The sequence below is a fragment of the Schistocerca nitens genome, chromosome 6 (genome assembly GCF_023898315.1).
Source record: "Schistocerca nitens isolate TAMUIC-IGC-003100 chromosome 6, iqSchNite1.1, whole genome shotgun sequence".
Taxonomy (NCBI): domain Eukaryota; kingdom Metazoa; phylum Arthropoda; class Insecta; order Orthoptera; family Acrididae; genus Schistocerca; species Schistocerca nitens.
In genome coordinates this window covers 567,632,809-567,646,024 of record NC_064619.1, presented here as the reverse complement: position 1 = coordinate 567,646,024, position 13,216 = coordinate 567,632,809, and the positions used below count along the sequence as shown (strand labels likewise).

Here is a 13,216-nt window from a genome sequence, read left to right as displayed (position 1 = left end):
TGTCTTCCTCTACAGTTTTTACCGCCTACAGCTCCCTCTGGTACCATGAAAGTCATTCCCTGATGTCTTAACAGATGCTCTGCCAGTGTTTTTCAAATATTCCTTTCCCATTCTGTGCAGAACCTCCTCATTCCTTACCTTATCAGTCCAGCTAATTTTCAACATTCCCCAGTAGCACCACACCTCAAATGCTTTAATTCTCTTCTTTTCTGGTTTTCCCACAGTCCATGTTTCACAACCACACAATGATGTGCTCAAGACGTATATTACGTACATTCTCAGAAATTTCGTCCTCAAATTAAGGGCTATGTTTGATACTAGTAGACTTCTCTTGGACAGTAGCGCCCTTTTTGCCAGTGATAGTCTGCTTTTGATGTCCTCCTTGCTCCATCCGTCATTGGTTATTTTGCTGCCTAGGTAGCAGAATACCTTAACTTCATCTACTTTGTGACCATCAATCCAAATGTTAAAGTTTCTCACTGTTCTCATTTCTGCTACTTCTCTTAACTTACGTCTGTCTTTGATTTACTCTCAGTCCATATTCTGCATTTATTACACTGTTAAATCCATTCCGCATATGTAATTCTTCTTCACTTTCAGTCAGTCATCAGTGAATATTATCACTGATATCCTTTCATCTCGAATATTAATTCCACTGTTGAACCTTTCGTTTATTTCTATCATTGCTTCTTAGATGTACAGATTGAACAGAAGGGTGGAAAGACTACATCCCTGTCTTACACCTTTTTAATCTGAACACTTCATTCTTGGTCGTCCACTCTTATTATGCCCTCATGGCTCTCTCCCTATAGCTTACCCCTATTTTCCTCAGAATTGGGAACATCTTGCACCATTTTACATTGTCGAACGCTTTTACCAGGTCGACAAATCCTATGAAAGTTTCGTGTTTTTCTTTAGTCTGGTTTCCGTTATCAACCGCAACGTCAGAATTGCATCTCGAGTGCCTCCTTTTCTAAAGCCAAACTGATCGTCATCTAGCACATCCTCAATTTTCTTTTCCATTCTTCTGTGTATTACTCTTGTCAGCAACTTGGATGCAAGAGCTGTTTAGCTGATTGTGCGATAATTCTCGCATTTGTCAGCTCTTGCAGTCTTTGGAAGTGATAACGAACGTAAAGAATTCGTTAATCAGTGGTTCAACAACTTGTTGGCAAATGAGTATGCAAAAGGCATAGAAAAGCTGGCATAATCGTACAAGTGCCTAAATTTGAACGGTGACTCTTGGGTATCGAATCGTATATAAAATACAGTTTAGTTTAATTATATCAAATAATAATTTCTGAAGAAAGAAACGTTCTTTACTTGGTGTGTGGCCCTCATATATTCTGCAGTTGTGGACTAAGTGGGCAGCCCACCTCGGGTTCCTCAGGATCCGACAGTTTTTAGTCAGATCCCTAACAAGACCAAAATATGTTCAGTAAATAAGAGACCGTTTGGTGTTTGAGACCCTGATACGCATGCAAAATATGTGCAAAAAAAAATGTCGGGAAAGACTACAGAGGATACATCAAAATATATTCAACAGTAGTGGGAAAAAGTTGGGCTGTATATTTTGTTGTACTGGGCTCAAGGTTATGACAGTGTTGTGTGAGTGTCAAGTGTACATGGAGGAGTACAACGAAAGATTCAAGAAATCAGTCTAAAAACTCCATTCAATCCCTGTGCTAATTATTTCTTAAATATTTGAGGAGTTCACACATTTTCATGTGTTCCCTTAAGCGTCTTCTGTTTTGGAACTGTACAGAAGTTACAGTTATTCTTTGTAGTCTTCTACACATAGACAACAATTACTTCTAGAAAAAAAGAATATAGTTTGAAACAATGCCTGATACTCGCTGGAGTTCTCATTACAATTCAATTAAAGTCATAAAAGAAAACATGAAACAGTTGTGAACAAGAAACTTCTTGGCAGATTAAAACTGTGTGCCAGAACAAGACTCGAACTTGAGACCTATGAATTTCACAAGCAAGTGCTCTACCAACTATTTTTCAAATGACTTTGGCTTATATAGGGGATAATAAAGTTTTTTTACATCATTAGCAAATGACTGCAGTAGCAGTGTACATGAAAACGGAAAACAAATAAGGTTGCAGATGCAAAGCTGCCCACGAATAAATCATGTGTAAGAGAAAATGTTTAGATCAACAGAAAAAAGGAAGGAGAAAGTTTAGGAAACTAGGAAGAATTGTAGTGCCATGGTCCATGATGTCTCATCATCAGAACAATGTCCATTCTATCATTGGAAAGTGGGTGGGAAGGCCCCAGCTGATCTCCATAGCGCATGATTTTGTGACGTTTACAGTGCTTCCTGCCCGACACTATAACGGGTAATCCACTGCATTGTGGCTTATATCTCGACCACGGAACATACGACAAGGGGCGAGTCCTTCATGTAGCAGCAGAAAACGTGGTCCTGGAGTAGAATACCTGTCAAGCATCATGATAATCCACAGATCAGTGGTTCCATTGTGATGGCGTAAAGCATAGTAAACAGTGGACAACTCTGTTGTACTGAGCGTGTGATACATATTGAGTCTTCTGTTAATAGAAGCCTGGACGTCGCCCTTCGAAGGATGCACATGATCGCATCTGTGAACATCAGAGGAATCGCCATCCAGTCTATGACTGCATTGAGTAATTCATGATTGATGCAGTCAAACAGCTGATGAAGATTAAAAAGCCAGACAGTCAGGAGTGTATTGCTGTGGTGATCACATCTCGTATTCACAGAGGCCAGGCTGGATGTTATTATCGGCGCATAAGGAGGCATTTGTACATGGGGGACAACTAGCTGTAACATATGTTTTAAGTCACACAGCTAGAAGGCACGTGAAAATCTCGAAATTGGAATTTTATAACTTGATCGGCTGATAACTGTCAATCCGTGTTCCTCCTGTGGCTTTCAGGACTGGCACAAGAAAGCCTTCCGTGAACGTTGGTGGCAGGAGCACCACACCAGACAAAAGATCCCAGTACATGTCTCTCCATCGCAATAACATCAGGTCTTGGAAGATTCTATAAAACTCTAGCACTAAAACCATTAGGGATGGGCGGCTAATGCAGTGATCCCTTGGCCACAGTTGTAAGGACGTCATCAGTGATCACTTCTGTAGTGAGGACAGTTGCTACTATGGGATCTAGTGTATCATGGGTCTCCTGGAAGACCTAGGCAATAACTTCTGCACCAAGTGTCAAGTGCTGTGAAGGCATCAGCAGTGGGAGCTCTCGAAGTCAACTGTTGTCAATCAGGCAGGTCTAAGGCTGACTTTAAGATCTGTTGACATGGCAAAAAAATTTTGAGCAGTATGATGCATAGAAAGCCCTTTTCTGCTAATCCCGTGTTGGTTGTGTGCTCGTATAACAGCTCCCTCCAGATGGAACTTGGGCAAGGTTAAAATATGATCCGGGGATGGGGAAGGATCCAGGAGACTGTGTAGAGTGCTGTAGTAAAAATATGTTACAGTGGTTGTTCCACCTGTCTTTGGCTTTACCATATTGTGTCAAGGTGTGGTGGATGGCCAGTTTGGTGCACAGTATCCACCTCAGCAGTCTGGTCCCATACCGCATGATACGTTTAACACAAGTGCGCCATGTTTCTGTGATATGTTGTCGACATTTGAGGTCTCATAATAGTGTGGTGCTGAGTTTCCAGGATCCTATGCTGCGCCATATTGAGTGTACACGAAGGTTGATGGTACAGGTGTAGCTTTCATGATCCAAAAAGCCAGCTGGCTAATTTTCCATGTGTAGAAGATAGGGTGTCAGAGCATCAGTGACTATATTCTATCGAGTTGGCTGGTGGAGTGTCTCATGATGTGTATATGACCTGGGTGGTCACCCTGTACCACACTCCAAGTGTTGATGAGATGAAGGCAGTGGACTAGGAAATGAAGTTTCATGTATGCAAAATATATTCAGCGTAGACTGTGACCAACCACTCTGTTTATCCTTGCAACATTGGGAATTGCAATCTCTTCTTGGAGGAGGATTGCCACACTGTTCTGTTATATATCCTTTGGCGTGGCATATGTCCCATATCTATAAGACCAAGACCAAGTCACTGTTCTCAGCTCTTGTAGCAGGATGATGTCAATGTCTGCTTCTTGTAGCGTGTCGTGGTATAACTGAAGTTTAATGTGGTGTCCGATATTATCGGTGTTGATAGTAATTGTTCGGTATGCCTGGTGGGGGATCCATGGTGCCAGTACGCTTATAGCTGCCGAAGGTTGCCATGGAGGATTGTGGATGGCCATAGCACTCGCAGGGGTCGTTGTGGAAAGACTCTCCAATTTAGTGTTGGTCTGGTGGGGAAACAAACCTCATTTCTGCGTTGGGTGGAGGTGTCAAATCCCCATCATCTGCCCATGAAAACTTTCCACCAGTTTCAACATTTGTGAGAGGTAGCAGTGCTGGCAGAGTTGGCTCAACTGCTTCGGCGATGTCGGGTGTGCTAATATCCATGGCTTCTGGGCGTGATTCTTGCTCTCAATTTCTGGTGGATAACTCACAGTCTGGTGCAGAATGTCTCACTTTGGCTGCGGCAAATGATTCATTTGTGTATGCACTCATATTTGTGTGTCACATTGGCCTGTGAAGGTGGCTCACTGGCCGATTCTGGTGTCTTGCGGAATTTCTTATAGCGTTAGGGTGACTTTTGCTTTCGGCAATGTGTTTCAGTGCCTGAGGAAGGAAGAGATTTGTGTCATTCTTATACAAAAGCTGTGGCCGGTATAATTTCGGTCATCACTCTCTATGGAGAGACTCTCACAGGTATTCTTGCGAACTCTAAGAAGGGTGTGTCTGGTTGGAAATCAGGTTTGCAGGTGGCACTACCAGTGGCAAGGTACTGTGACGCGTCTGGTTGTGTCAATCCTGGGAGGGTATTATGAACTGTGTTTAGTGAGGGCTTGATGTGGAGTGCCGCCAAGTTGGTAAGTGGAAAGGCACTTGTGGTTCAGTCACTGTTTGTGACATCATGTCATAGTTGTGTAATGTGACATTGCCCACAAACATTAAGGATGTGGTCCTTGCCACAACCAGAGCATGTTCAATGTTGTCCTTGTATATGACCACTACTCGGTGTATGCCTACAAAAATGATGGAATGTTGCATTTGTGGTCTATTCAGACCTGTCTAACACCAATGAGTACTGTGCACGTCGCAAATTGCGCCCATGTTTTGGCTACTAGACTGATTTTTCCATACAGGTTTAGTACCTGATGACTGTATCTTCTGCACGTACATGTACATCTACATAGAAACTCAGCAAGCCACTCAGCGTGGCGGAAGGTACTAATAGTCTTTCCATTTTCTGTTCCATTCGCAATTAGAGCAAGGGAAAAACGACTGTCTATATGCCCCTGCATCAGCCTTAATTTCTCGTATCTTATCTTCCTGGTTCCTATGTACAATGTATGGTGGTGGCAGTAGAATCGTTTGACAGTTAGCTTCAAATGCCAATTTTCTAAATTTTCTCAATAATGTTTCTCGAAAAGAACGTCGCCCTTCCTCCAGGGATGCCCATTTTAGTTTCCAAAGCATCTCCATAACATTTACATGTTATTAAACCTATGAGTAACATGTCCAATAGCCTGCCTCTGAATTGTTTCGACGTCTTCATTTAATCCGAGCTGGTACGGACCCCAAACGCTCGAGCTGTGCTCAAGAACAAGTTGCACCAGCGTCTTATATGCGGTCTCCTTTACAGCTGAAACTCTCTTTCTTAAAATTCTCCCAATAAATCAAAGTCAACCATTCGCCTTCGCTACCACAGTTCTCACATGCTAGTTCAATCTCATACCGCTTTGCAACCTTACACCCAGATATTTAAACGACTTGACTATGTCGAGCAGGACACTAGTATCCGAACATTACAGGTTTGATCTTCCTACTCAGCCGCATTAACTTACATTTTTCTACAGTGGGTTTAGCTGCGTTTCATCATACCAACTGAAAACTTTGTCCAAGTCGTCTGGTATATCCTTAGAATCACACAACTTCGACACCTTACCATACACCACGGCGTCATCAGCAGACAACTGCAGATTGCTGCCCACCCTGTCCGCCAAATCATTTATGTATATAGAGAAAGACAGCTGTCCTATCACACTTCTCTGGGGCATTCTTGATGATACCCTTGTCTCTGATGAACACTCGCCATCGAGGACAACATACTAGGTTCTATTATTTAAGAAGTCTTCGAGCCACTCACATATCTGTGAATTTACTCCACATGTTCGTACCTTTGTTAGCAGCCTGCAATGGGGCACTGTGTCAAATGCTTTCCGGAAATCTAAAAATATGGAATCTGCTTGTTGGCCTACATCCATAGTTCTCAGTATATCACGTGAGAAAAGGGCAAGCTGAGTTTCTCACGAGCGATGCTTCGTAAAACCATGCTGATTCGTGGACATAAGCTTCTCTCAAGAAAGTTTATTATATTCGAACTGAGAATATGTTCAAGAGTTCTGCAACAAACAGAAGTTGCGGATATAGCTCTGTAATTTTGCGGGTCCGTTCTTTTACCCTTCTTATTTACTGGAGTCACCTGCGCTTTTTTCCAGTCGCTTGGGCTTTGTGTTGGGCAAGAGATTCACGATAAATTCTAGCTAGGTAAGGGGCCAATGCCGTTGAATAATCTTTGTAAATTCGAACTGGGATTCCATCCTGACCTGGTGATTTATTTGCTTTCATATCTTTCAGTTGTTTTTCTACAGCTGGAATGCTTATTACTACGTCGTCCATAGGGAGTCTGTCCGATTGTCAAATGACAGTATGTTTGTACGATTCTTCTGTGTGAACGATTTCTGGAACGTGAAATTTAAAACTTTGGCTTTTGTTTTGCTGTGTTGAACTGCCATACCAAACTGATTAACAAGGGACAGAATGGAAGCCTTAGACACGCTTAGCGATTTTCCGTAAGATCAGAATTTTCTCGGGATATCTGCCAGATCTTTTGTTAAGGTGTGACAGTGGTGGTTGAGACCCGCTTAGCGATTTCACGTAAGATCAGAATTTTCTCGGGATCACTGCCAGATCTTTTGTTAAAGTGTGACGGTGGTAGCTGTTGTATGTTTCCCATATACATCTTTTCACAGACACACAAATCTCTACTAACCTCCGCTTGTTGTTATTTGGGTGTTCCCTTTTGATCCGAGAGCTCAACAGCCTCTGCTTCCTTAGCATCCTCCGAATTTTGTTGTTAAATCATGGTGGGTCTTTTTCATCCTTTATCCACTTACTGGGCCCTAACTCTACAGACCACGATTTACAATCTGCTTAAATAATCATCTCGAGGCTGAAGCTTTTTTTTCCATATTTGCTTTAACAATACATATGTTTTTGATAGGGTCCGCCTTTAGCAAAACACAATTTTGTTTTTTAACCCAAACATGTTTACTGCAGTTGCAGCATCTTCTGCGGGTTTTTATTTTATGGCTGTTAATGATAAAGAATGTTCTTTACTGTTTGTATACATGTAACTAATAGTTTTAAAATCGTAATTACAGATATTTGAAAAAAAAAGCACATAAAATTATGAATTCATACCTTTTTACCACATGGTGTGGTTTTTCTGATGCTCTATAAGTTGGTCTCGTCTAATAATTCTTTGAGGACAGAGAACAGAGTTCCATTGCAGAGAGCTGTGTATTCATTTATCACTTGTTTTCCTTCCACTATGGCTTTTTGTATCTGATAATTTTCTTCAATTATTAGTTTTTGTGGAAGGCTGTTGCTGCATTTGAGAATTTTCAAATCAGTATTGATGTTTGTTGGGTTATGTTTCTTGTCCACAAGGTGTGCAGCAAATGTGGAATGACAGCTATTACTTTTTAATGCTCTTCTGTGTTCTATGTATCTGGTATTAAAATTTTCTTCTTGTCTGCCCCATGTAAACTGATTTGTAGTCCTGACATGTTAGTTGGTAAATGCCAGATGCATTGTGTTTGTCTGTGCTTGTGTTGGTTGTCCTTAGTTTTCTCTTTGTTGAATTGTCTGTCCTGTGGGCTATTTTTACCGCTTGTTTTTTGAGTATGTTGCCTATTCTGTTGACTGCTTTGTTGTTGTAGGTGAGAGAGAATCACTTGTTTGTCGTTGTGGGTGTTTCTTGTTCATGTGTACTCATATGTGTGTTCTGTGTGTTTGCAAGTTGATAAGGAGGCGTTTGTTTTAGTGTGTTGGATGTCCTTTTTAATTTTGTAGTTCAGTTTATCTATAGTGTTTGTGTCATATCCATTCTCTACTGCAATTTGTCTGATTGTCTGTTAGTCATTCTTGTACAAGGCCCCAGGAGTAGACAACATTCCATTAGAAATACTGACAGCCTTGGGAGAGCCAGTCCTGACAAAACTCTACCATCTGGTGAGCAAGATGTATGAGACAGGCGAAGTTCCCTCAGACTTCAAGAAGAATATAATAATTCCAATCCCAAGGAAAGCAGGTGTTGACAGATGTGAAAATTACCGAACTATCTGTTTAATAAGTCACAGCTGCAAAATACTAACGCGAATTCTTTACAGAGAAATGGAAAAACTGGCAGAAGCCGACCTCGGGGAAGATCAGTTTGGATTCCGTAGAAATGTTGGAACACGTGAGGCAATACTGACCCTACTACTTATCTAAGAAGAAAGATTAAGAAAAGGCAAACCTACGTTTCTAGCGTTTGTAGACTTAGAGAAAGCTTTTGACAATGTTGACTGGAATACTCTCTTTCAAATTCTGAAGGTGGCAGGGGTAAAATAAGGGAGCAAAAGGCTATTTACAATTAGTATAGAAAGCAGATGGCAGTTATAAGATGCGAGGGGCATGAAAGGAAAGCAGTGGTTGGGAAGGGAGTGAGACAGGGTTGTAGCCTCTCCCCGATGCTATTCAATCTGCATATTGAGCAAGCGGTAAAGGAAACGAAAGAAAACTTCGGAGTAGGCATTAAAATCCATGGAAAAGAAATAAAAACTTTGAGGTTCGCCGATGACATTGTAATTCTGTCAGAGACAGCAAAGGACTTGGAAGAGCAGTTGAACGCAATGGACAGTGTCTTGAAAGGAGGGTATAAGATGAACATCAACAAAAGCAAAACGAGGATAATGGAATGTAGTCGAATTAAGTCGGGTGATGCTGTGGGAATTAGATTAGGAAATGAGACACTTAAAGTAGTAGATGAGTTTTGCTATTTGGGGAGCAAAATACCTGATGATGGTCGAAGTAGAGAGGATATAAAATGTAGACTGGCAATGGCAAGGAAAGCGTTTCTGAAGAAGAGAAATTTGTTAACATCTAGTATTGATTTAAGTGTCAGGAAGTCGTTTCTGAAAGTATTTGTATGGAGTGTAGCCATGTATGGAAGTGAAACATGGACGATAAATAGTTTAGACAAGAAGGGAATAGAAGCTTTCGAAATGTGGCGCTACAGAAGAATGCTGAAAATTAGATGGGAAGATCACATAACTAATGAGGAGGTATTGAACAGAACTGGGGAGGAGTTTGTGGCACAACTTGATTAGAAGAAGGGATCGGTTGGTAGAACATGGTCTGAGGCATCAAGGGATCACCAATTTAGTACTGGAGGGCAGCGTGGAGGGTAAAAATCGTAGAGGGAGACCAAGAGATGAATACACTAAGCAGATTCACAAGGATGTAGGCTGCAGTAGGTACTGGGAGATGAAGAGGCTTGCACAGGATAGAGTAGCATGGAGAGCTGCATCAAACCAGCCTCAGGACTGAAGACCACAACAACAACAACGATAGTTGTTTTCAGTAAGTGGGGTTTGGTTCAGTGTGTGTAACATATATTGGAAGCCGGCTAGTTTGTGTGTAATCAGATGATTAGGATATTTTTGAATGGTTGTGCTGATGGTGGTCAGTTTCCTGAATATAGAGAAGTGGTTGTTGTGCTGGATGTTGTGTCTGTATATTGTGAGGTCAAGGATGTTTTACCTTTTGCCATGTTCTGTTTCTATGGTCAATTTTATTTTTGGTTGTACTTTGTTTATGTCACCAACGGCCTTGCCGCAGTGGCAACACTGGTTCCCATCAGATCACCGAAGTTAAGCGCTGTTGGGCTGGGCTAGCACTTGGATGGTTGACCATCCGGTCTGCCGAGCGCTATTGGCAAGCAGGGTGCACTCAGCCCTTGTGAGGCAAACTGAGGAGCTACTTGATTGAGAAATAGTGGCTCTGGTCTCGGAAACTGACATATGGCTGGGAGACCGGTGTGCTGACCATATGCCCCTCCATATTTGCATCCAATGATGTCTATGAGCTGAGGATGACACGGTGCCCGGTTAGTACCGTTGGGCCTACATGGCCTGTTTGCGAGGAGTTTAGTTTAGTTTACTTTGTTCATATCGCTGTGGAATTGTTGGATGCGACTTGGTGTTTCACCTAGAAGGCATATGATGTCATCCACATAGCAGTAACAATATATTATCCGGTATTGTTTGGGTCTTACTATTGTTTCAAATATTTTATTTTCAGTATGATTGAGAAAAATGTTGGCTAGGGGTCCACTGGCTGGTGGCCCCATTGGAAGCCATTCTTCTTGTGAGTAGAACTAATTGTCAAATGAGAAATAGTTTTGCTCTGTGATTACTTGTAGAATGTATTTCCCTTATGTGAGGTTTGGGAATTTTGGCTTGTTCATCTAATTGTTGTTTGATGATGATGATGATGATGGTTTCTGTGGTGTACATGGATGTGATGCCAATCATGGGAGCGTGGCTTTTGTGGGTAAGTTGATGTCTTTGATTTGTTGTATCAGCTCTTCAGCACTGTGTATGCTTCTGTTATTTGTGTGTACGTAATGTTTCTGTAAGTATGTGTGCATTTCTCTGGCTAAGTGGAATGTGGATGCCCTTTTGAAATTGACAACGGGGCATATCAGAATGCCGCCCTTGTGGAGCTTTAGTAGGCTGTTCAGTGTCGGTGCTTGGGGGTTCTTTTTTTCAGCCATTTTGCTTTCTGGTTTATCAATATGTGTGAGGTATATTTTAGGAGTGTTAGTCTGTTTTTCTGGTATCTTTGTGTTGGTTCACTGGTTAGCTTTGTTATGTTATTGTCTTCCAGAAATTTTAAGGTTTTTTTAGCTGTATTCATCCTGTTTTATTATTGTCATGGTGCTGCCCTTGTCTGATCTCATAATAGGGTGCTTCATTGTTTTTAAGTTTGTCCTTTATTTTTCTGGCGGTTTTTCTTCTTCTGTTTTTGTTCCTGTCAATATGTTGTTTTTGTTTTCCTTTATTATGCGTCTTATTCCTTCTGCGACTAATTCTCTTGCCAGACCTGCATTGAAGTTTGGGTTATTGTTTCTTTCTTGTTATTTTATGATGAACTCACTTTCTGTGATAAGATTCTCCACTGTCTTGTGTGTGATGTTTGCGTTGATATTGTATTTTGGACCTTTTTCTAGAAAATTTATTTCTTGGTTAGTTAGTTGTATGTCAATAAGGTTGACCAGACGTTTGTAGAATGTGTGGTTTGCTTGCTTTCTATTTTTATGTGCAAAAACTTTATTTTGTTTTAAAAGAGTCTCTAGTTTTTGTTGTTGTTTATTCCATTTTGATGTTAAACCATTCTCCACTTAACTATTTTACGACTCCAGAGTAGCCACAGTTGGCGGTGTCATGGTGTCAGTAGTAGCCTGACCAGAGGCAAATGTGATCTAAATCTTGTTGCAAGCAGATGGTTCCCAATGGTCCCCGATTACACAAAGGGTGCAGTATATGCCCAGATTTTGTTATGGCTGAGTTCAGTTGCCATAACTACTGGCAGAATGCGTCGATTTTGATGTGCGTCTGTACTACACGGATGTCCAGAACCTAGTTTGTAGTTGTGGGAACCACTGACCACTGCTGAAAGCAGCATCACAACACCGATACATTGTTCCCAGCATGTGCAGTAATTCATCGATATGTCATTCCTGGAGGCCTGTAATGCGGCCAAGATGAAATGATTCAAATTAAGTCGTTGGTGGACCCGGTTCTACCCTAGAATGAATGTTGCAAACGCTGTTTACCTCTAAACTCAGCACAGTTACTACCCTGTCGAGTCAAAACAGAGGGTGTACAGACAGCCCACCTGAGCTCCATCTGATCGCCGATGAGTGTGACAATGAATCACTAACACTACAACCCTCCAGTATGGACATACATATTCTTGTGCAACTGAACACATTCCTTGAGGGTCCTAAATATTTTTCTGGCAGTGTATATTTCAGTTACTACAGTGTACAAAACACACTTCATAAATACATAGTTGATGTTTTTTGTCAGGCATTACATCTATGTTATTCATGATGTACGCACTGTAAATACAATTACATCAATTGGCAAACAGACCAGAGACCTCATGTAGTTGACCTGGGCCTCCAGCAGGCTTAGTCTGCCATTGATCTTCAGCATTATTAAGTTTATGTCTGCTACATTCTGATTGCAGCAGCTCTCTTATTTTGCATCCTGTAACTCCTTGTTTTGGAGTTTTATATGTAACACACACATTTATAAATTTACTGATATACTGCTGCAGTGCAGCATTCGCTAACTTACCGACGTAAAAATAATTAAAATGATATAGGGTACAAGGCATTTTAACCATTTTATCGCAACTGAAGACGGGAGAAAACCCGAAATGCATCATGGTAGAAATAAAGTTATATAAGAGTGGCTGGTTGCTATATTTCTTCAAGTAATTTAGTCTACATATCTTTTACTCAACCCCCAGTGTCATGAATAAATCCACTTTTGTCAGTATATGCCCACAGATATTTAATTTTTTCTACCTGTCTTATAACTGCTCCGTCACTAACGTGTATTTCAAATGTATTGCCACGATTCACTACCAGATATTAGGGTTTTGTTAGACTCATCTCTAGTCCTTATTTGTCATATTCCTGATATACACGTACACACGACCATATTCATCTTGTACTAGAATGAATATTTCATCACTAAAACTTTAAAGAAAACACCTGTACATCATTGACAATGATTCCCATTCCTCCACAGCTGTTCTTCCATCTTCAGAGAGCCTCTTCAATGTATGAACTGAACAAGAATGGTGACATACTGAAACCTTGTTGCAGAGTTTTTGTGACACCGATAGGTTGTAATAATGATTGAATTGGCATTTTGATCGCTCTCTTCCATGCTCGTCTATATAGTGCAGAAAGTATTGTAAATTTAAAAATATTAAAACTGTTTT

At 41.0% G+C, this 13,216-nt stretch overlaps 1 protein-coding gene and 1 pseudogene across 1 annotated transcript in view; one reads left to right on the top strand and one right to left on the bottom strand.

Moving 5' to 3' along the window:
• The window catches only part of LOC126262253 (sodium- and chloride-dependent glycine transporter 1), a 144,631-nt gene that overhangs the window by 45,134 nt on the left and 86,281 nt on the right, over positions 1–13,216 (bottom strand). The window lies entirely within an intron of this gene.
• Positions 10,015–10,132, top strand: LOC126264069 (5S ribosomal RNA; annotated as a pseudogene).